This window comes from Bactrocera neohumeralis, chromosome 5, assembly GCF_024586455.1.
Source record: "Bactrocera neohumeralis isolate Rockhampton chromosome 5, APGP_CSIRO_Bneo_wtdbg2-racon-allhic-juicebox.fasta_v2, whole genome shotgun sequence".
In the NCBI taxonomy this organism is placed as follows: domain Eukaryota; kingdom Metazoa; phylum Arthropoda; class Insecta; order Diptera; family Tephritidae; genus Bactrocera; species Bactrocera neohumeralis.
Window position 1 is genome coordinate 30,464,722 of NC_065922.1, and position 25,386 is coordinate 30,490,107.

The 25,386-nt window shown below is 35.6% G+C and overlaps 1 protein-coding gene and 1 non-coding gene across 2 annotated transcripts in view; one reads left to right on the forward strand and one right to left on the reverse strand.

Annotated features, from left to right (window-relative positions):
- The window catches only part of LOC126759519 (integrin alpha-PS1), a 230,783-nt gene that overhangs the window by 55,583 nt on the left and 149,814 nt on the right, over positions 1–25,386 (forward strand). The gene's annotated exons all lie outside the window — the stretch shown is intronic.
- On the reverse strand, positions 25,277–25,349 carry Trnam-cau (transfer RNA methionine (anticodon CAU)). Its single transcript has one exon. It is a non-coding gene; the product is annotated as a tRNA-Met (tRNA).

The following is a 25,386-nucleotide window of genomic DNA, read 5'->3' on the forward strand; positions in this document are numbered from 1 at the left end:
ATAATTGAGGAAAGGCTAAGTTCGGATGTAATTGAACATTTCACACTCTTGCAATTTACTAGGATGAAGGCCATGACAGTACGTTCAGGTATCCATTTTATGCACAAAGATGCACCGTTATAAGAAAAACACGATCTTTCAATTTTGTCACCATACTCTCATATTTGCCAATGTATGCCGTATAAAGTCAACTGGAAGTACCAAAATTTTTAAATTAGGTATATGGGGCTAACAAAATGTTGATCCCATTCACCCCATTTTTGACATATGTATAATTTTTAGAAAAGGATTCTCTCCAAATTTCTATAATATTGGGCAGTCGAAAAAGTCTTTTCGTATTTTGTCAATAGATGTCGTTGCAGTCATATATATCCAGTGCTACTAATTATATTATGTCATACCATATAGTGTTGGAAAGGTGAGATTTTAAGCTTAATTTAACCAAAAAAAATTAAATCCGGAGATGTTGAAAAAAAATTACAGCTGTTCAAAAATGAATGAAAATAATGAAGAAATTCGCATTATTTTGAAATTTTTGTATAAAAAAGAGAAGAATGCCACGCAAGCCACCAATGAAATTTGTGAAGTTTACGGAGACGATGCCATTATGTCAGTTCGTGTAGCACAACAATTTTTCGCTCGCTTCCGTTCTGGAAATTTCAATGTGAAAGGACTGTCTCATAAGCAGTCATGTCATCGCTAAAGAACTAAAAATTTATAATCAAACGGTTTTGAACATTTTGAAAATGGCTGGCTACAAAAAGAAGCTCGATGGGTGCCACATGAATTGTCTGTGCAAAATTTAATGGACTGAATTAACATCTGCGACTCTCTGCTGAAACGAAATTAAATTGAACCATTTCTGAAACAAATGATAACAGAAAACGAAGAGTGGATCAAATACGAAAATAATGTGCGAAAAAGATCATGGTTCAAGCGTAGTGAAGCTCAAGAGTTTGTCGCAAAGCCGGGATTGACGACTCGAAAAGTTATGCTGAGTGTTTGGTGGGATTGGAACGGAATCATCCACTATAAGCTGCTCCAGCCTGGTCGAACGCTTGATTCTACATTTTACTGTCAACAACTGATGCGATTGAAGCAAGCAATCAAAAAACTTACCATAACTGATCAACAGACACACATTTGATTACTCGGTAAAAACTGGAAGAGCTTGGCTGGAAAGTTTTTATGCCTCCACCATAGAGACCTGAGCTTGCGCCATCGGACGACCATTTATTCCGGTCAATGCAGAACTGCCTTATTGGAGTAAAATTGACTTCAAGAGAAGTCTGTGAAAATTACTTGTCGCAGTTTTTCGCCGAGAAACCAGACATGTTTTAAACGGACGGAATAATGTCTCTAGCGGGATAAATAAGTTGAAGTTTGATTAAAAATACGAAAAGACTTTTTCGACTACACTATAAATTGGGACTAAGGAAAGTATTACCCCGATTTTCTATTTTTCGTCAGAAGGGTGTGTTCTCTCTGAATTACAATTTTGGACCTCACAAACTTACCGAATATGGTAAAAAATTAGATATATCCACGGAGGCCACATATCTGCTGCGTGAATACCTGAAAAGTTATAGTCCGATTTCGACAATTTTTGGACGATAGATGAAATACCTTGAGGGCCCTATTGTGCAATGTTTTAGAAAGAATCAGAATTAAGTTTCTATCTGTGAAGTATGCGTGGTTGTCATCCGATTTCGCTATTTTCACAGGCTACCTCACCCACAAAATTTAGTCGAAATTTTTCAGTGCTTCCTGACATATAGGATTTTAATTAAAGGTGGGCGGTACCACCTTTTTAAGTCCTTCCTTATCATCCGGAATCGGTAAAATAAAAACTAAAATATTTATATAATATTACATAATTAAATATTTATATGTAATTACAGCCGATATTTATTATATTTTAACAGTAGTAATGTTTATTTTACAAATATCAATAGTGACTTATTCTACAAAAATTATTACTATTGCAGTACTTATTTCATGAAATCCCAGGTCAAAATTTCATTTTCCGTAACCAGTTTTGTAAAATGCTCCCTATGTTCCGCCATGAGTTTCTCTCTGATGAGTGCTTCTTCTAAAGGTATATCAGGTAAAAAAACCTGGGTTTCTCGCTACTAATATCCTTTTCAATTTCTCCACAGTTATTATTGGCTGATATTCTCACTGTTGCTACCTTCGAATTTAATTTCCGGAGTGTCTGTCTCCGCATTTTTCTCAACTTCTGCAGTATCACAACTTGGGTCGATATTTTCTGATTCTTGCAGTTTTATCTGTTTTCGTTTCCGAAATTCGAGGGTCAGTTTTGATATTACTTCCTTCAAAGCCTTGGGCAGCTCTCTTTCAAAGGGTGTTTGGTGCATTATGGCCATACGCCAAGCACGATTGCGAGCCATTTTCATTATGGATTTATTCTGGCGTAATAACAATCTGCTCAGCTGGCTGTCTATTGTGTCGTTATGTTCAGAGATCGATGCATCGTTACTAACTTCTTCAAATTGTAAACCATTCATGTTAGTTAAGTTTTTGGTAAATTATAGATTGCAGCTAAAGGTGCGAAGTTGAAGAGAGATGTTATTCAAACGACTTTCTGTATTGAACTGGTGAACATGGGTCGAATTTCGACCTTTTATACCTATGCCTACTCAAGAAAGGTACGGAAAGCAGGTAGCGCGCAATTTTTTACCGACTTTTACCTGGACTTGGTAAATCCCTGCCTAGTGCTGGAAGGTACAAAGAAAGCAGGTAGCGAGCCACTTTTTTACAAATCCATTACGTAAACTGGATAAACATGCATACATACTTCTTTGAAAGAAAAAAATCAATGTTACATAGTTATTAGAATTAAGGATTTAAGACTCTCTCTTAGACTCGCTTTAGAAAAATACTAAGTTCATAAAAGTTTCCACATGCAAAAATCTGTGACGAAATATGGCAACAGTAAAGGTTTGAAACTCGTTTATAATTTACAACAAATACCAGAAACCGTCGATATACCATATGTCGTTTTACTTTGGAGTTTTTGAATCCCTTTCGCAATTTATTCGAAAGCTCGTTAAAGCTTTAATTCCAAATAATCGAAAAAATTTCAATTTATATAAATTATCGAAATTTATTGATGTTGTAGGTAAAAAACTTTTAATTCCTTTTTCATTACCTCATTAATTTGAAATAATCGATAACTAATTCGACACATAATAATGAATTTTTTTGGTATATTTACGTTTTTTAGAAAAAATATTTTATGTAGTTATTAATCTTCTTTACCTCAAATAATCGGTAATAAAATCGATAAATATAAGATATCGAAATTTATCGATATATTTATTTAGATTTTAAAAGTAAAATCTTTGATTTGTATTCTGCTAACATGCTTCCCATAACTGCTTTTTCATAGAAGCTTTGTTTAGATGACTCAGATCTCAAAATAATAATGGAAATCACAAAGAAAATTGAATACAATTTTATGTGTAAACAAGTAAGGAAAGGCTAAGTTCGGGTGTAACCGAACATTTGCAATTTAGCAAGTTCAAGACCAGGATAGTACCATCAGGTGCATAGGGTTTGAAAATATGTGGAGTCCGGGGCAAGTTTTCATTCGATTTCATCCAAAGATCCACCGTTATTAGAAAAATATGCTCCTTCAATTTTATCAGAATAACCCTCATATTTGCCGATATATGCGGTACAAAGTCAAATGGAAGTACGAAAATCTTTTACTTTGGTATATGGCATACAGGCATATAATTATTAGAAAAGGATTCTCTCCGAATTTCTATAAGATATCACAGATTGACCGATATTTTCGAATAAAAGTTCGCGATTGGAACTTTGATCCATATACACGGTTTGTCCGGAAAGTAATAGGACTGATTTTATTCTGCCGATACTGTACTGCGAAGCACCGACTGGATTCGGTAGAGGGCGTTCCTATCTAACGAACGAGCGGCTGGTCAGTTGTCTCCGAGCACCTGGAGAGTAAGGACAAACATTTTCCCGCGACGTGTTTTTGTGAGTGGTGCAAGCCGAAAATGCAGCGTTTGGTAGAGCAGAGGTACGCGATTAAATTATGTGTGAAACTAAATGTTGCTTTAGCAAGAAGTGGTGTGTTTCGGTGGCACCTGGCCTTTTTGGAGGGCCGGAAGAGGTCGCTGATGAAGACCGTGCTGGGAAACCTGCGACTTCGACAAACACCGACAATGTGACTTATGTGCGCAAAGTTTTGACTCAGACCGTCGACTAAGTATTCGTTTAATAGCACCGATGTTAAATTTATCAAAATCTATGGTTCATGACATTGTGACGGAGCACTTGAACATACGCAAGGTGTGCGCGAAGAGGGTTCCAAAAGTGCTCACTGACGACCAGATATTGCGGCGAGTGGAAGTGTGCCAAGAAAATTTAAACATGTGTGAAAGTGACCCCTAATTTTTGAATAACGTAATCACAAGTGACGAGTCATGGATATTTGACTTTTTTGTTTCCTTGCCTGAAAAGGTCAATGAAAGACAAGCATTTTGAGATGACAGCATGCACCTCGGCTTTCAAAGCTATTCCGGAGAATGCCTTCCGTGACGCCTTCAATGCTTGAAAATCGCATTGGCATCGACGCAGAAGGAGTCTACTTTGATAGTTTGAAGAATTGTCATTTTTTTAAATCGACTCAGTCCTATTACATTCCAGACAAACTCCATAACTCCTGTACAAATTAACCGATAGATGCGGTATAAAGTCAACCGCGAGCTCGAAATTATTTCTATCAATTATGTGTGGGCGAAAGAAAGTATTGACCCGATTGGACACTTATTCTTCACAAAGAAATATTCTCCTCGATTATCTGTTACAATCGCTAAAAATTTACCGAATATTTTCGTTAAAAAGCAGATATGTACAAGTATATGCTCTGGTGTCCACATATGTTTTGTCTGGGTCATTGAAAAGTAATAATCCGATTTCGACAATTTTGGGGCGTTAGATGAAATACTTTCATGATTTAGTTTAAAAGTTTGTTAAATCGAAATGTTAACATCCGATTTCGCTTATTTTCACAAATTTTAAAAATTTTCCCGAAATTGGTTCAATATGTAATAGTATTTTACTTAAATGTGGGCGGTACCATGCATCTTGTACACTTGCTCTTTTTAAGCTTTTTCCTACCATCTTACTTATCGATACAATAAAAATAAAAATTATTCTAGATTAATTATTAACATTTGACATTTAATTTATTTTAACAGCAGTAATTCTAATTTTACAAATATCAATAGGGACTACAAAAGTTATGGTAAAAAATAGTAATATTGCTTGCAATTCTTTTTTATTGAATCTATGGTCTAAATTTCATTTTCGTAAAATGTTCCTTAAGTTCCGCCATGACTTTCTCTCTGATGAGTGTTTTTTCAAAAGATATGTAAGGTAAAATCGCGGTTTCTCTTTGTTAACGTTCGTCTCAATTTCTCCACAGTTATTATTGGCTACTGCTCTCATTATTGATTCCTTCGGATTTAGTCTTCTGTATTTCTTTTCGCGTTGCTTTCTTTCAGCTCATTCAAAAAACGTTGTTTAATGAGGGCTTGCTCCACAGATATATCTTGTCGATAACGTAATATTAGCTGGATTTCTGGTGACAATTTAGTTTCAACCGCCGTATTTTTTTCAGCTCCTCCAGTGTTACAACTTGGGTCGATATTTTCTGATTCTTGCAGTTTTATCTGTTTTCGTTTCCGAAATTCGAGGGTCAGTTTTGATATTACTTCCTTCAAAGCCTTGGGCAGCTCTCTTTCAAAGGATGTTTGGTGCATTATGGCCATACGCCAAGCACGATTGCGAGCCATTTTCATTATGGGTTTATTCTGGCGTAACAACAATCTGCTCAGCTGGCTGTCTATTCCGTCGTTATTTCCACTGATCGATGCCTCATTGCTAACTTCTTCAAGTTGTAAACCACTCATTTTAGTTAAGTTTTTGGTAAATTATAGATTGCAGCTAAAGGTGAGAAGAGAGATGTTATTCAAACGACTTTCTGTGTTGAACTGGTGAACATGGGTCTAATTCTGACCTTTTATACCCTTGCCTAGTCAAGAAAGGTGCGGAAAGCAGGTAGCGCGCAATTTTTTAACGACATTTTACCTGTCTTGGGTAAATCTCTGCCTAGTGCTGGAAGGTACAAAGAAAGCAGGTAGCACAATGTTTTAAATGACTGAGAAAATCTGTATAATTGTTTGTAAAGAAAAAAACCAAGGTTACACATTTAGTGGGATTAAGGCTTTAAGACTGCCTTAAAGTCAAGTTTTTAATATATGGCTTTTCTAATTTTACGTTTTAGAAAATTATTGAGTTCATAAAAATTCCACATGTAAAAATGTGGCACGAAATTTGGCAACAGTAAAAGTTTGAAATTCAAACAATCGTTAGGTGAATAAGACTGCTATACTCTGTAGCAACATGTTGTTAAAAAAATAAATTAATATAATTGTTATATCTCTTAGTTTCATTTATGTGCAATCTTCGACACTTAATCATATGATCTTAATTAACACAGAATCAAATGAATTAAAATTACATTGATCCCTATGAGCTTACAAGCGGAATATTGACATTGATTTAGAGACATGTCATGAACTATTTCGCTTAATACAATATATATTTGTCTCGATCGCTTGACTCGTGTCATGTCTTAATTAGAACACTCAGATCAGGCATACACATACATACGCATGCCATAAATCGGCACTACAAATGAGTGTGTTAATAATCATTTGTCCAACAAACGACTTATAGACAATAAAGTGCGCCAAAGCGAGGCGGAAGAATGTTTTAAAATAATAGAAATGCATCGCTGCGTTGAAATATGCTCTTGGCATAAGTGTTTTATGTTGTTTTTGTGCGCGGCTTTCAACTACGGAGTTGACTAAAAAGTTACGCAACGGGAGGCACACTATAAATATTTATTAAGTGTGTGGGGGCCTTTGCGGAAGCAAAGCTGGATGACGACAGCGTAGTGTTTTTGTTGTTATTTTTGTATTTTATTTTTTTTTGGGTTTTTATTACTCCTTGTTTTGCGGCACTTAAAGAACAAAAAAATGTCTCTTATGCCATGGGTAGCCGCTGTGTCTTCGGCGCTTTAATGCTGCGGATTACACAAAGTGATTTAACTAGCAGCAAGTGTTGCATCAGGGAGTCCAAAGTTAGGAGGGATTGCGTGCTTTACATTTCAACACAACAATAAATCACTAAACAGCACACTTATTCAAGCGTACAAATTACAAAATGCATAACAACAAGAGGGCTATGTTGCAGCAGAAGGACAGGGTGTTGTTCTTAAATAGCAACACGCACAGTAGCCGCAAAAAGTATACAGAGGCTTACACATGCCGCCAACAGAATGTTGTTAGTGATCGCTTTGTTTTGCTTTCTAACATTGTTGCTGCTTTGAAAGCAGAGATTTTTCAGCAAGAAGCTTGTGGAGAAGGGAAAATAAATGGAAATATGAAAACAAATGAAAACCGCAACGAATTTCGACACAATAAAGCAAGCTATAGCTGAATGAAAAGAGAAGTGAGAAAAAATGCCGAAAACAAAAATAACAACAAGGAAACATATTAACTTCGGCTGCACCGAAGCTATTATTCCCTCAGCATGGGAAAAACATTTTTCTTTTTTTAATTAATCGGCCAGTTTTTATTGGAGTGGTCCGATCTTATCAATTTACTCGGCGAATATACCTCTCCTTTGCACAATAACCTATGCCAAATTTCTAAAAAAATATTTTGTCAAATAAAAAAAGTTTTCCATACAAGAACTAGATTTGAATCGACTGTTCCGAGAGATAAGCAGCTTCTTGGTGACAAAAGAAGATCTTTACATTTTCAGATCGATATCTCAAAAACTGCGGAACTAGTTTGCGTATATAAAGACAGACAAACAGACATAGCTAAATGGACTCAGTTTGTCACGCTGTTCATTTATACAAGGTTTGTCCGGAAAGTACTAGGACTGAGTCGATTTAAAAAAATGTATTAAATCAATCGGTACGATTCTTTCAAAAATGGGCTCCTTCTGCGTCGATGCAGCGCTGCCAGCGCGATTTCTAAGCATTGATGGCGTCACGGAAGGCATTCTCTGGAATAGCCTTGAGAGCCGAGGTGCATACACCCCTTTCATCGGTCTTTTCAGGCAAGGAAACAAAAAAGTCCGAGAGGCCACACCTGGGCTGTAGGGCGGCTGCGGAAGCGTTGGGATGTCGGCCATGGTTAAGTTCAGAAGAAAGGCGGTGTGAGCCGCGTTGCATTGTCGTGGTGCAACTTCCAATCGGCTGCGATCTTGTCGGACCCGATTGATCCTTCGTTTGAGTCTCTTGAGGACTACCACGTAAAACTTGGCGCTGACGGTTTGTCCAGGAGGAACAAATTCATGGTGGACGATGCCTTTGATGTCAAAAAAGACAATGAGCATCGTTTTCACTTTAGATTTGCCCATTCTTCCCTTTTTTGGGCGAGGAGATGCCCGGCCCTCCAACATTTCCTGCTGAGTCTTACAAGCTTCTTGGCAAACTTTATATGCCCTGTTTAGGGTATAATTATCATTGGAGCAAATAAATGACAGCACCACACACGCTGCATCGAGCGATTTTGGCATGCAGATTAGGGTCAGCTGCGGTGGCCAACTGACGCGTCGTTGGTATGTGGCAGACACCAAACAGCACAAGCTTGCCTGCCAGTGCCAGTGTGGCAAACAGTAGCTGGTGTTTGAAATGCCGACAGTGTGATCTCGCCTTATGCGTTGTGGCAAGCACAGTATACTGTCGTGGCGACTTTTATAGTGCCCGCTGCCAGTGGTTTCGCTATGAGCGCGGAAGGCATTGCTGGCCACACTGTGTGGCGAGTGCGTAAATATTTCGAATTTCTAGCGGCATGCTTTGCATGTGTGTGGAGATGATTTTTTTCGGTGATTACTATGTCTGTAGACTATTTTATACAGTTGCTTCATATGTGTAGCTGTAATCAACAAATTGACAGCCAGGCTAGAGGTCTCAAATCGCAGCAATTTTCTAAATGAATGACTTTTTCCGAATTTATTTTTCGAAAATATTTGCATTAATCTCTGTACTTGTGCTTAAGGCTTCATTCATGAAGTTTGCTGACATAAAAATGTAGTGTAATGGTTGTGAGTAAGCCAGCAACGTATCAACGGAAATAGCATTTATCAAGTAGATGCAATCTATGTATGTATGTACATACTATTACATATAAGTATGTTTTCATGTATATACGAGTATACATAGTGTATGTATAAATATTTACTATGCCTTACAGGGTCAATAGAGTTTCACACAGATGGGCTGCCTAATGTCCATCATGCCTGTTATGGTTAAGCTGAAGACTTGGGCTGACATGTGCCTCAGCCATTTATTGATATGTGGTTTAATATACATACAGACGTGTTCGAAATAAAAAGAACAGCCAAAGGGAACATGGAAATCCATGAATAAAATATTGTATGGTATATACACACCAAACACATACACATACCACATACATACATATGGCCATACAACAACAATACCACATTTCCCTTATTTCTTTCAAATAATTTTACTTTTTGCATTTTCTTTAAAATTTTTCATTAAGTAGATGCAGAACACATGCTGTCGCTTAAAAATATCACATATATACTTACATACACACACATTTATTTATATGTGTATTATATAAATGAAAATGTGCAGCTTTTATTTAATTTTCTTCAACATGAAAACTAGACATGTTGCACATGGCGGCTCTTTTCGGCTCCAACGAAAGCTACACAGCGCTTGCTGCAAATATGTTTTCTGCATTGTTCTTGTTGTTAAACACATTTTTGGTTTTACGAATTAAATTTTATGTTCTCAACTGCACACATTTTCTCTCGGACTCCCATTTAACTTCGTTTTTAAGCACACATATGTAAATTTAAATATTTTTTTGCTTATGTGCATGCAAGCATCTGTATGCAATGCCGTTAAAAATAAAAGCAATGCAAAGAAATGCATAAAATATTTGAATTTCTTAACCATTTGACATACGGCAAAATTTGCTGAAAATTTTTTAACTAATTTCCACTATATTAATTTTGGTTAAAATCGGTCGAGCAGATCTTGAGATATGTGATTTTATATATTGGGTCGTCGTAAAAGACTATCGTCCGATTTTAATCACACTCAACCCTATTTTTTTTATCTTATAAAATTTAATGAATAAACAAATATGTTATTTTTTACCACTATTTGCCATTTTTCCGCTAGATACATTATTCCAACTTTCATCAGTCTAAATCGAAATTTCGAAATTTGCACAACGAAAGGGAGCGAGCCTACGTAAACTTTAGAAATTTCATTGGCATGCGTGGCTTTCTTCCCTTCTTTACACAAAAATTTCAAGCTATAGCAATTACCATTATTTTCACTAAACGAAAATTTGAACACTGAATGAAATTATATATATTTTTTGCGGTCCTGTTATGGTGAAAATAAAGACTTAACACCATAATCTTCAAACTATGAGCCGAAAACCTTCTGTGCTATCACTAAAAGAATATTATAACTGAAAGCTCCTGAAGGTTATTGAACTAAGTCTTAATTTAGCTCTTGATTTTGGAAATATTCAAGAAAAAGCTATAGGTTTGATTAAACTTTCTTATATTTAGCTCCCCTTTTGTCAAAAGTCATTGATACTTTTCTTCATCGTCAAAATATACAAAGTTCTCACCTCAGGTCTTAGAACACTAACAATACAGCAAATCACAAAGATATTTTGGGATGGTGTTGATGGTGAACAGATCAAAACACTTCTATTTTTTTCAAGAGGAAAGTAAATTACATTAAGGGAACATTATAGAGCATCTAACTTTAAGATTCCACCTTCAACAATTGATAAAATGGATTTGGCGGCATGCAGAGTATGAAAGACATTGGAACATTACGTTTCCGAACGTTCAGCCTTTAGACGGTTGAGATGGGATGGTAAGATGAAGGACCCTCAGTGGACAGGTGCTGGAATTGTTCGCGGTAAAGAATGCCTGTCATAAGAGGCGACTAGAATCCAATAAAATCCTACAAAATAAATAAACTATGTCTGCTATTTGGCTTGCCTCTAAATTTCAGCATAGTCTTGTCAAAAATAGTGCTATAATATTCAGCTTGAAATGATATTATAGACTTTGAATGAGACTCCTTCTAATGAAAAGACATTTAAAGTTTAAACGATGTCAGCAGTCATTCAGTTTGATGGGTGCTCAACTAGTAGTAGCAAAGGCTACAATATCTGACCTTAAGTCTCTGGTCAGATCTGGTACCACGGGGAGCAGTTAGCCGTTGAAGTTCGCTCCACTCTGTTCATTGGGTTTGGCCCTTTGGGGAGGTTCGTGGTGGCTGTGATTAAAATCTAAAGGCAGGTAGAATTGAAAATTCAGTTGATTGTGGAAACGCAATGCGGTCGGGTGACACACCTATAGCACGGCAGAGGTTTTAGGTCGGCCTTGAACTCGACCCACTTTCTAAAAGGTGGTGAATATTTTAAAGAAGATGTCCCTTTCACCTGATCAATTTGAACCAAATAAGACTTGCAAAAAACATACACGCACCGTTGGGTAAGGCCGTCGACGGCAGATACTCATAGAGATACTATATCCGTACTCATGTAAAAATATCACGACTATTGTAAGATGAAAGAATTTCATACAGAAGAAGCTCTGAAGAGACTTACAAATGTTTCTAAGGCAGCTTATTTATGAAGAAGGTTTAAATTTTTAATTACGAAATTTTGCTCTATTTTGCGATTATACTTACTCATGCATATATGTATGTATAATATTTATATTTTATGAAAGCTTTATCTTTCAACAGATACAGCTGTGCTGAATTTTTACTCAACATTGTAGCTGCATTTACGAGCTTGCATTTTATTTTTATTTGGTTTTGTTCATAATTTTGTGTTTACATTTTTCGGTTGACGAATTGGAGCGTAACGTAATTTAATTTTTTAATCACTGGATATATATAGACATACATATGTATGTACACTGGTACGCCTACAGAATTTGATGTAAAGTCAAAAGTAAATATTCCATGTTTTACGATTTGTTCCTAATTATGTAAGCTTTTCCATTTCATTGAACATGCGAACTTTTGAAAAATTATTTACAGAGATTCATAGTTTGTGGTTTAAAATCATGGAATGGTTACCAGTGGAAGAATAAAGAAAAGCTATATTTGTTTCAAGGTAGTTAACTTGTACTTTTTTAGCCGTTTAATGTTTGAAAATTCTTAATAAAAAGTACGTCTGGTGAAAGAAAGAGTGCTGAAAATAGACAATAGAGTCGGTTTCTTTGGAAGGCGCAGAAAAGCTTTCGATGTATAGATCAGAATAAAGGCATATTCGCTTCCTTAGTAAAAAAGTTTTCAAAGGTCGTGGATGTTTGCCTCAAGGCATAGACTACTGGCAGTTCCTTGCACTTTTTCTTTTCAAAGGGGTGTTCACTTATGTTTGGTCTTTCCAAAGAGGCTGTCAAAGAGAGAGTAGAAGAGCCGTCACATTCTGAAGAACATTTAGATCGAAATCGTTTTACCCAACTTGAAGCTCATCGGTGGGTACTGAGATATTGAAAATAAAAACACTTTTTGACAGGACGAATTTTATGACCGAAACAGAGAAAACAATATGACATCATATTCGATTTGGAAAAGGTATCTTTCCAGATCGTGTAAGTAAAGTTTATCAAGCATTCTGGTTTATTATGGTTAGGCTATGATACACATTGCGAACCATATCTGGACATGACTATTGCAAATTACTCTACTTTTATGGTTCTTTTAGTCAATTTATTGCTTTGATCAAGTGTTTGCGGTACCTGACAACCAGCCTTAGCTTCGACGGGAGAAAAAAAATGTGTTCCCATTGTTTTCAGTATAGACCTAAAGTTCTGATCTAAAGCATTTTTTGGGCAAATATAGCCAACAATCGCTTTGAATGGAATACCATTCTGAGTGCTTGAACTAAGTATATCCAGTTAATGTTTTGAAACTTTTATGTTAGATGTAATATGTGTATGTGTTTGCCTTCATTATAACCAAAATTCATTAGCTCAATTTACATATAAAAATATTCAGATAACATATGTTATGTAAATGCAAATATTTCCTATCCAAACGCCCACAACAATCTCCATAACCATGACCAACCAGTCGCCCATGCTGCCATTAAAACTGTAACTAAAAACCCTAGAAGCAAAATTATAATTTCAAAACTGAACAAAAGAAAAACAGAACATACATACATACATATGTATGTGCATATTTACATACATAAATGATACATGTATGTGTAACGAACGAAATCAGTTGCAGTGCCACGCAAATTCGCGCCAACCGCGAAACGGACCATAAACTTCTTGAGTTACACAACGGGCACCGCGGATAATCGGTGGCTAGGTGACTGAGAACGGCGGAAGAAATGGTTCAAACGTACATATACATACATATACATATATAAATAGAGTTATACGTAGACGGGGAGCTGGTAGGGCAGCAAGCTGTGCCCACTATGGGTGGACATGTTGTGCATAATTCACGCGATAGCGACAGGAGCGCAACACCAAAGCGGAGCAAATGAAGCGGAATTGCAATGGGCAGCGGACGGAAAAGCGGTGCAGTCAAAAAATAAACAAAAAACTGGGTACATATGTTACTAAATTGCCATGCAAAACAGCAGTCGGCAGCAAAAAATTGTGTTTGTTAGACTTTGGTAGCCGAAAAAATTTGCTGCACGCTGTCATTGCAACGAAACGGCAATGTGCCATAAACAAATCAGAGCACAACGGACGGCTGACAGTGCAGCACAGCCGCGCATGCAACAATTAAAATTCAATTTTTATGCCACGACAAAAATGAAAAGAAAACAAGACAAACCGTTAACTTCGCTTGTACCGAAGCTATAATACCCTACACAAATTGAAACAGTTTTCTTTACAAAAACTTGATTTGGAGCGGCCAGTTTGTATGGTAGCTATATGTTATAGTGATACGATCTTAAAAATTTGTGGGGAGGTTATGGCGCTTTCTTAGAAAGTGATCTATACAAAGTTTCCGGAAGATATCTTCGCAAATAAAAAAGTTTTCCATATAAGGACTTTTTGGGTTCGATTGATCAGTTTGTATGGCAGCTATATGCTATACTGATGCGATTTGGAAAATTTGTTCGAGGATTAAACCGCCACTTTAGGTAGTAACTTGTGTAAAATTTCAGGCTGATATCTTATCAAATAAAAAAGTTTTCCGTACAAAGACTTTTTGGGTTCGGTCGAACAGTTTGTATGGCAGCTATATGTTACAGTGGTGTGATGCAAAAAATTTTTCTGAATATTATAGCGCTACTTTAGGCAACAGCTTGTGCCAAATTTGGGGCCGATATCCTGTCAAATAAAAAAGTTTTCCATACAAGGACTTTTTGGGTTTGATCAATTCAGTTTATATGGTAGCTAGAATCTATAGAATGCGATCTAAAAAATTTGTTCGAAGATTATGGCGCTATCTTAGGCAGTGACTTGTGCCCAATTTCCGTACGATATCTTGTTCAATAAAAAAGTTTCGCTACAAGGACTTTTTGGGCTCGAACGATCAGTTTCTATGACAGCTATATGCTGTAGTATTCCGATTTAAACAATTTAATTGAAGATGATAACACAGTCTTGAAAATTTATTTATGTCAAATTTCAGGAAGATATCCTTTCAAATAAAAAAGTTTTCCACACAAGTACTTGATTTGGATCAGTTAGTTTGTATGGCAGCTATATCCCAAAGTGATCCGATATCGTCCATTTTAATAAATAAGCAGCTTCATGTGAATAAAATGACGCGTGCAAAAGTTCAGATCGATATCTCAAAAATTAAGAGACTAGCCCACGTGATACATACCTATATTAAGTGTTTTCATATTTTAAGCGATTTTTTTGTCTTTTATCTGTTTTTGTCAGTATGTATAAATTTTAGTGTGAGTCACATGACTTAATTTTAATAAATGCACACGCCGCGGTAATTCAATATTTTAAAGCTGCCTGAGGCGATTTGCGCATGCGCGCCATTGATGTCATTCGCCGCTTGCGTTACGTGTAAAATGGCTGCTGCAGCTGTGACTTTCCAAAAAAGTCACGTCAATTTAGCTTAAAGCTCTTTTCTGGGAAAACATTTTTTATACGAGGTTTTTGGAGATCTTTTTTACACTTTTATAATTTTTTTTTTGGGATTTGATTATTTCAACATTTAAAAAAAAATGTTGCTCAAAGCATTGGTCAGGAAACTGTCTGACAACGCGCGCAGTAGTGAGTCTTATATTTTTTGTCATACCACTTATGTACCTTCGTTGATTGCCCTCAACAGTTGGGTTGCTTGGTTTTGTATAAAAAAAAATGTTAACTTTGAGCACTTGAGAAGCGCTGAAACAAGAGGATGTGAAATCAATAAATACAACAAACTCAGCACAACAACCAATTTTCAACACACTCACACTTATGTACATATAAATACACACAGTAGAGAACAATTTGTGCCTGAGGCGAGTATTGATGTCATTCGCCGCTCGTTATATGCCGGCTCGTAATTTGAAACTACCTGGCAACGTCTGTGTATGCCGCTGAGCTTTCAACAGTTTTTGTTTAATTAGCATAAAGATTACTTGACAAATGTTAACAGCAATTTTGTTTGCAATGCTTCTTTTCATCACTCTGTGTATGCATTTAATATTTATTTAATTGTAGTTAACAGCATTTTGTTTGCACGCATTTCATCACTTGTGATATTTATTGTTGTACTCAGCTACTCGCAAGTGTGTGTTAAGTGTGTTTTCGCGCCGGTTTCTTATACGTTTTGTTTACGGTGCCTCATTTTCAAAGTGAGTTGTATATTTATTTTACTTCCTTTGAAACTGTTGATGAAATATCAGCAGTGAAACTAACGCCAAGCAAATACAAATTAATTTTGCGAATTCCATGGAGATCCGTGTGAGTCATGCGACTTTGTTGTGCTGCAAAAATTCGATCATTTTCTTGCATAAATGTATTTAATTTGCAAACAAATATTCTAAAAAAAGAATTCGTTACGTAGAAGGTTGCCACCTTTTTGGAAATCGCATGTAAAAACTAAACGCCAGAGCAAAACTGTGAAAAGAATTAATTAAGGATAGGTCAGGTTAGGTCAATCTGGTAAACCAATTAGCCACGTATGGACCAGTTTTGGTCCTTTGCGATACCAGATGGAGTTCAGTTGCTAGATCCAAGAGGAGTAGTCATCGTTAAGAATGCCTGCGCTTGACTTGAATTTTAACACACACTGCGGCCTCACTATCTATACCTCCTCTAGTTATGATCGCGGGAACCCCAAATGCTTGCAGCGTAGTCTTGCCAACGGTGGTCAAGTTCACAAGAGATGCTCCATTGTTTCGCTGCTGCTGGCCTTGCGCTAGACATTTCCTGCAGATCTATCAGCCTTATCCCGCGGGCGTATGTCGCCACCAGACAGTGACCAGTTAGTATTCCCATCATGTTCCTACAGTCTCTTCTATCGAGTGCCAATAGGAATTTTGTGTACTTCCGATCTACCTTCACTGCCACAACCGTCAGATCATCTGTTAAAAGTCTGAAATCAATATGGGAAAATAGACTTTTCTTCACCAATATCGCTGATCTTATCTTGTTAATTACGCTGGGGGTGTATGTTGTGTAGTTTTGTGACTTTAGCACAGCGACCACGTTACCCGATGCAATCCATGGCTCCTGGACTAAGCCACGTCGTAGCTGCCTTTCTCTAAATTGAGAAGAAGCTCGGCAGGAACGATCTTACTTTTGTAATCTCCACAAATTTGGAGTACCCTCAGCTCTTGGTTTTGGACCATCAGACTGACTGGGTTCTTTCTCCACCTACACCACCTGTAGGATAAGTGAAGTCGCCATGATCTCTTCTATGTCGATATCCTTTTCTACTTCACCCATCTCCAACGTATTTTTGTTGCCGTCCGCGGGGTTGCGCTTCTTGAGACGAAGGAACACGCTTTCAGGCATACAGTTTAGCATTTTTTGTAAGGTTGCCATATTTTAAGTTTTTTTTATGCAATAAAAAATCAAATAAAGGGAGTATTACAATGCGGATATCAAAGATAATAGTTTTAAGAAAGAATTCTGTCGCAGAATTTAATTCGAAGTGTTGCCAACTGTTTGTGAAATGAAAATACAATAATACAAAATTTTCATGAAAAGAAGTAATAAGTTAAAAACTCTTTTCGCAAGTTAAGTAGCTATTTTCTTTCGTAAATATTTTTCAGAAGAGTTGCCAACTATTTATAAATTGAAAATTCAATACTACATTATTGGTATCAAAGAAAAAAATTAAAAAATACGCTTTTTTGGCAATTTTTAGCTGGTTCTTCTAGTTATTATTTTTTCGTAGGGTTGCCAGCTGTTTGTAAAATAAAAATTCAATAACACAATTGGCATGAAAGAAAATAATAATAAGTTAAAAGCTTTTTTCGCAAGTTAAGTAGCCATTTGCTTTCATAAATATGTTTTTCTCAGAAGAGTTGCCAACTATTTGTAAATTTCAAATTTAATTCTACAGTATTTGCATGAAAGAAAAAAATTAGTAATATGTTTTCTTGGCAATTTCTTTAGATATTTTCTCTAGTAAATATTTCTTGGAAGTGTTGCCACCTGTCAGTAAAATTTTAAAACTTAATACGATTTATACGAAAACAAAAAATAAAAAGAGACTTTTTGAAAAATTCAACAGCTATATTCCCAAATATATTTCAGCAGTGTTGTCGACTATTTTAAAATTTATATAAATGTAAAACAAACTGATGCGTATGTAATATTTGAACTCTTAGAAAAAATAATAAGATAACCGTTTCTAGATATGAAAGATCAAAAGATCATCATCCGTTCACCGCTATGGTTTATCACACAGTAATCTAATATAGGAAAAGACCGAAGAACAGAGAATCGGACACTAAAATTAGTCCTCAAGTTAGTGGAGTACATTCATAAAATCTTCTCGAACTCTCTGGGTCTCTCATTGCTCAAAGAGAAGCATGTATCACGACTCGTGAAAGGAAACGACTCAACGAAAGAGCAGTAAACATCACTTTCAAGAACCGACATGCAGACTGCAATCATAAGTGTAGCGACAGAGGCTAAATCTTACAGAGTTTAGAAGATCGCATGAGTTTTGAAAGATACATTTTAAAAATGTGTAGGATATTTTATGAAGCCTGAGAAAGAGAAAGGGAGAAGAAGAAAGAGAGAGAGAAAGAAAGAAAGAAAGAGAGATTAAAAGTAGTAAAGGCAATCATCATCAAATTAATGAGAGATTATCCAAGTCTGAAGTTTCATTACCATTGCAAATGTATGGTTTATGGGAAATCCTTTAAAATATTTTTCAAACCCAACACACTTTACGTTATTCACAACTATTATTCATTTTCTCTTAACTACTAACCGCAGTTTACCCTTTACTTCAACACAACACCGAAAAGATACAAAAGACAACAAAATAGTCAGAAAAACAAACAAAAAGCAATAACAGTATAAGTTGTTCGCACGCAAAAATGCATTATTGACAATTCGTCACATGGCAGTTCTTTCCACACACACAGTCCGAGTGACTATTAGCATACATAATTTCGTATTTTCACGCCCATAAAATGCGGAGAACTCTTCTTCAAATGCATGGATTTGCACGGTGTCATCGATAAATTCGTCAACTTGCACTTTGCAACGCATGTCTAAATGTGCTAATGTGTGTAGAGACGATTAGCAACGCGCTCAAAAGAAGATGCAAACGAAATGACAGTTAACGGTTGTCTGCTGTCAAGTGCGGATTCAAGTTGACAGTCGATATTTTGCGTACACGCACGTATGCCAGTAAATCTGCAGTGAATAAATTAGTAAAAAGAAAATTGCAATAAGAGTTGGTAATGCGAAAAAATTGAGATACTACTGTAAAATGTGGTGTTCGGGAAATTTTTCGTTTAAAGAGTTTTCAATTTTGTAGGTTTTCCGAAAATCGTTTTCAGAATAATAAGTTTTCCGAAGTAAATTTTTTTTGGTATTTTACGATTATATGTCAACTTATATCTTATTCAGTCATTTTCTTCATTTTTATGATCTTTATCGATCTCCCGTTAAACATTGAAGGATCCGATTTATAGCTTTGAAATGAGATTTTTCTCAAAAATAAGTATATTTTCCGAAGAAAGAAAAATACATTACTAAAAATTGGAATAAACTATTGTTCGGAAAATTTTGAATTTTTTTGAAACTATGATGTCTTCAAATATTATTTCCGATCCGATGTTCGCAATCTAGAATCAAAACATTTTTTTTTCAAAAATAATGTTTCTGAAAAAGTTCTTTTACCACTTCTGAAGTACACTGAAGGGCCTGTTTCGGCTTGGGTGCGAATCTGGAAAAATATATTTTAGTCAGCTTATGGCCTTAAGATTTTATTATTAGTTTGTCAATGCGCATGCGCAGACTATTTAAAGCTTCAAATGCATAATTTCTGACATTTCATGTATTCTAAATAAAAAAAACTGCAGATGTGCTGTACATGTTGTTGTGTTATTATTGTTATTGTGGATTGTACGCTGTCTTTGTTACTCCACCATTGTCGCTGATTGCCTTTGTTGGCGCGTCTGTCGGCTGTCGCTTGCCAAAAGCTGAAAAGCTGTCAACGGAAGTGTTGATGAATATGTTTTAGTTCCACAAACCCGGTGGACTATTTAATGAAGTGACTAACTCACTATTTGTCTTTCTTGTTACTCGCAAATTTTTTAGCATTTACTTTTTTATTACTAATATTTGCTCTTCTACTCTTGTCGGTCCCTTTTGGACTACGTTAAAACATTAAATAATAATAAAAACATTGCGCTCTTTCAAAAAGCGTTTTATAAAGTCAACTACTGTGCAATATTTGTGCCGCGTTGTCATGTCACTCACAACCCCGTAAGTGACATGTGCAGCATGTCGACATGCCACAGCAATAAACAAATACCACGCACAAGCCGAATTACGAAAAATAATCGTTTATAACCATAAAAAATACAAAAAACTGTTCTAACCACAAACTTAATGAAAAGGTAATGAGTAAGCGTTCATTGTATGTGTTTCAGCGCATGCGCCACTGACAGCAGAACATCAAATATGTAAAAGAATAGCTCAGCCCACAAACTGACGTGCCTCCGTATTGTTCGTCAGTTGCATTGAATATTTTGTTAAAGAGCTACGTTGATTTTTAGGTTAGGCATAAATAATTATGTTGACCGCTGATGGTGTTGATGTTTTTAGGGTTGTTATTACAATATTGTGTTCTCGCAGCAGTTCTATGTGCTTTGCATCTCGTTTTTGATGCATTTTTATCGTTGTTTTGGTGGATATCATTTGCTTAGATTTTCTTGTAAATTTCATTTCATCGATCGCTGCCTTTCGGTCGTTGATTGATCACAATGACTTGACCTATGTTAATCCCATAAATCTGGTAATGCTCGTTAGCCATGTGACGTGTTATTTCCGTTTGTTGTATGTAGGGCAATTATTTTTCATGACTTTACAACTGCATTTATGAAATACCTCTATATATGGTATTTAGTTGGATACACAGCGAGAAATCTTCTAAAAATTTTAAACTCCTCCTTTATCGGTGTAATAATATTTTACTGTGCTCTGTTCATTCAGTTCCACAGTTTAGCTTTTAACTCGTTTTTCCCAAAACCTCCGACGACTATAAATTTTTTTTTCAAGTTCTATGTATTTTTTGTTTCAAGCAATTGCAATCGAAAAAAAATCCTTCGTCCAAGTCTTTAAGAATTGTATCTCAAAGACTTGTGTAAAATTTCATGAAGATCGCTTGATTAGTTCTCGAGAAATCTTGCCAACCGACTTTAAAAACACAGTTTCGATAAAAACGCGTTTAAAGACGGCGCACTTAGCCTAGCTAGCCTGAGCGCACAAATTCTCAAGGCTGTATCTCTGAAACTATTACTCGGATCAACATGAAACTCTAGGACAACATACTAGAGGTGTTGTAGAATTTAATAAGACAATAAAAAAAATCGAGTTTTTGTAACCCGTAAACTCAGGTAACCCTTTACGGTCAGTTGCCATTGATTCGTTTAATGACAGAAGTGAGACCTTTCCACTTTGGCTAATAAATTTGCAGATATTATAGCTTAGGTTCAACAAAAGGATTTTAATTTCTTCATTTTTATATTCGTCAACCAATCTGCATAGCATTTTTTGAGAGAATTATATAATCCCAACTTGTGCTAATCGTGTTGTTCTAAAAGGTTGTCTGAGAGTTCAAGCTTGAATTTAGTGTTGTAACAGAAAGAACACCCGATATACTAAGGGCTGAAAAAAATATGTGCTTCTTGGTTGACATGATACTAACCCTTGTAGTGATCCAAAACAAACATATTAAAAAAAAATCGTGATATGTAAAGATGTCGCTTTCTTGCCGGATGTTGTCAAAGTTGTATGGTAGAGAGTGTAGGTGGAATTGACATAATCTTACCTTCGGGAACTAAACGGATTGATGTTCGTAACCGAAACTCTTATTAGACCGTCTATTTAAAATTTGTGATAATCTAACCTTTTTTGATTTGCTATTGGATTGATGATGCCAAGAAAAACGCACCGACGTAAAATAGCTGTCAAAAACTTTGACATTTTAAAATTTTTTAAAAATACTTTAAATTAAAATGTTCCAAAATGGTGGCGCGTTAGAAAGATATACAACGAAGATTTTTTTAACAAATTTCAAAGGAACCGGTTAAGTAGAACTTGAGATGTCATGTCAACCACATCAAAAAAGTAACCTCGAAAAAATACGTTTAATGTTTCACCATAACGTTTAGCGGTTCAGTTGCCACAACTCTTCACCGGCTATAACTTCTAAAATAATTTGAATTTCGAAAAATCCTTTCAGTGAGATGTTTTCGAATATCTAAGCTATCGAATTATGAAAAAAAGTTGTAAATTTCTAGACAGGAAAACCTTTTTAAACAGTTTTGTGCTCAAGGCGGATGCAAAATATTAATTTCTCATCCATTTTGGCCAAGTAGCTTGTTTCAGGGTTTTCTTAAAGAAGCTAGCTCATTGTTAACTGAATATCTTGGAATTAAAATACCTATAACTATAATTTTGGTAAAGAATTGTGCTTCTAACGGTAGAAAATGTACTTCGAACATTTTTAATAAAAATTAATCCTTCTTTTTCATATTCCGTCCTCTTTCGATTACTAATTTTTCAAAACCAAAATTTTTTTCCGTGTAAAATTATCATTTTTCACTCTACATTTCGCTCCTTGTTGTCTGGCACATGGGTCTCTACGCTTTGTTTGGGGACGCCCACGCTACTGTTATGATTTCTTATTATTACTTTTTATTGTCTCTACGTCTTATTTATTATAATATGCAGTCAATGAGCGATATGCACACGTTTAGCGTACAATATGAATGAAGCAATAGATAGATAGATATCAAGTTAGATAGTTAGTTCGATAGAGGGGCTTGTCGGTATGTTGACGTTGTCAATCGAGGGTAAATCAATCATTTACATTCATTTGCATGGCCACATGCAACACGCTCAGGTGGCGAGCTAGAGCATTGCGAGTGGCAGCTGAGCGCGCAGTAAAAGTTGGAGAAATAATTAGAAAAAAAAATAAAATTAAATTGTAGGGGACCCGCGTGGGTGCGCACAATTGTGCATATACAATTATTTCTAAGAATATTCATTTAAATGTGCCTTATGCATTTATGATCATTAAACCAAGCCTTTTTTGTTGCACTTTTGACCAACTGATTAATTTGTAATGTTAATTTTTTATTTTTTCTTCTCTTTGCAGGTATGTCTGAACAATATTTTTAAGGTGCAACTTCGAAAAAAAATATTAATTTCTATGTGAAATTAATTAAGAGTTCATTGCTTGGAAATGTGAGTACGTTTACTTTAGTATAACTGTGAAAGGAATATTATTGTACATATTTTCAAAACCCTCAATACTTAGACCACACAATTTTCTTGGCATCGCTTCGCACTTCCCACTCCAACGGGTGCGTCTTCCATCATTCTAGTACCGACTACACCCACCCATTAAAAGTTTTCCTCCATTCGCGTTTTATGCATCTTTTGAGAAATGTGGTAAATGTCAAAATTTGACATAAATGCTTTTCCTCATGTGTGTGCGCTGAAATTGATGCTGCGTTGCTTTTACAATTATTCACATCAACTACACCCATAACTCTTTCCGTTAAGCGTTTTTTGTAATCATTATTTTTTCTCTTTAAACTACCATTACTCTCTTTTTTCTTTCTTTCTTTTTTTGCTGTGTTTGCCAATATTCATCATTCTTCCAAAAGCTTTTTGTCCATAGCAAGTCTGCATTCAGCTGCTCAGGCATTTCCTCATTGCCTCGGCGTTTATTCTCGCAATCATTCGTACGCACATCGTTTAAGCGGTTGCATGCCTCATTGTGGATAAACAATGCGCGTCTTTGATGGCAAGAAGGATGTAGAAATGGCATTGGAATTCCAAGCTTAGTTGTGCTGATTGCAAAAAGGGTAATAAACTGCAATAAATCGCTAAAAGTAGAATAGGTTCTGGTTTAATTTGTATTTAAATTTGTAAAAAATTAGTTCTGATGCGGGTAGTTATTTTTTTATAATTTAGGCTCTCTGGAAAAGCAAAAAAATTTCAAAAAATATAATGATAAATGAAGCTAAAACCAAAGAATATAACTGTAGTGAAGTTATTTTTTATTAATATTAAAAATTGCTCAATTTTGTGATTTTTATAATCTGCTTCACCATATTTCTGCAAAAATTTTAATATATATAAAGAGTGATCCCTTTCGAGATTCCCTACTTTTTTGAAAGAAAAAACACAGAAACTTCAAATTTAGTGGGAATTGTTTATAATCATTCCACAGAACATTCTTTGACATTTATTTTTTGATTAACTATCTCTTTGAAATGTTGGCCGCGGCTACGTCTCAGATGGTCCATTCGTTGAGTCCAATTTTCGAATACTCGTTCGAACTACTTGCGTGATATTTTGCTCCAAGGCCTGAATCGAAGCGGAATTGTCCGCGTAGACTTCAGATTTTACATATCTTTACAGAAAAAAGTCTAACGTTGTCATATCACACGATCCTGGTGGCCAATTGACCGACCCAAAACGTGAAATTATCTGCTCACCGAATTTCAGGCATCAAATAGTCTGTTATCAAGGCGCGATAACGGTCGCCATTGACGGTTACGTTCTCACTGGCATCATTTATGAAGAAATATGGACCGATGATTCCACCGCCCAACAAACCACTTCAAACCTTGTTTTTTTTCTAGATGAAATGGCAGCTTTTGAATCTCTTCCGACTGCTGTCCCAATTTCAGCGATTTTACATACCCTTTAAGCCAGAAATAGGCCTCGTCGCTGAACATTAATTTTGCTCGAAAACGTCGGCTATTTTCGAGAGTCCATACAGCGATGCGGTGTCGCTTGAGAACGTCAAACAGCTTTAGTTTTTGCATATCGACTCTACAACGGTTTTCATGTACACACTCAGCTATGTCGGAGAAAAAAGTTAAGGTAGTAAAGTAGTAGAAAAATTAGACACAAAATTGAAAGATCTGGCAGCGCCATTTTTATTAAATTTAATTTGTTTGCAGAATTTTTCACATCGTGCCTCAAATTTGAACGATTCCTGTCAAAACCTGTTATGGCTTTTGAAAGCAAAATAAGTTTTAATAAGTAGAGGTAATGCAAGATGAATCCCTTTGAAAGAGAAAGATAAAACAACAAGAATCAGAGCAAAAATATTTTTTCGGATAATCTGAAGTCGTGAAGTTTAAATTCTAAAGGTTAAAAATTAACTTATATTTTTTTGCACCTTTGGATTTAATAATTTCCAACGAAACTTCTCACGTTAAAATATTAAATAAAAAAGAAGGATAGTTCTTTTCTTCGTTGAAGTCTCTACTATCTGATGGTATAGCAAATATATATGTACATCATTTTAAGAAAGCTTTTGAAAATTGAAGAAAAAAACATGAAAAATTCTAAAAAGTCCTTGTCTTTCTCAATTTAAAAACAAACTTGTTTTAATATAATAATTAATATTTATATATAAAAAAATAAATTCGAAATTAAAAAATAGATATTAAAAAAAAAAAAAAAAATTGACTGCCCCGGGTGAGGCTCGAACTCACGACCTTAAGATTATGAGACTTACGCGCTGCCTACTGCGCCACCGAGGCTGTGCGAAAGCGTTGCGCGGAAATGGTCAGCTGTTAT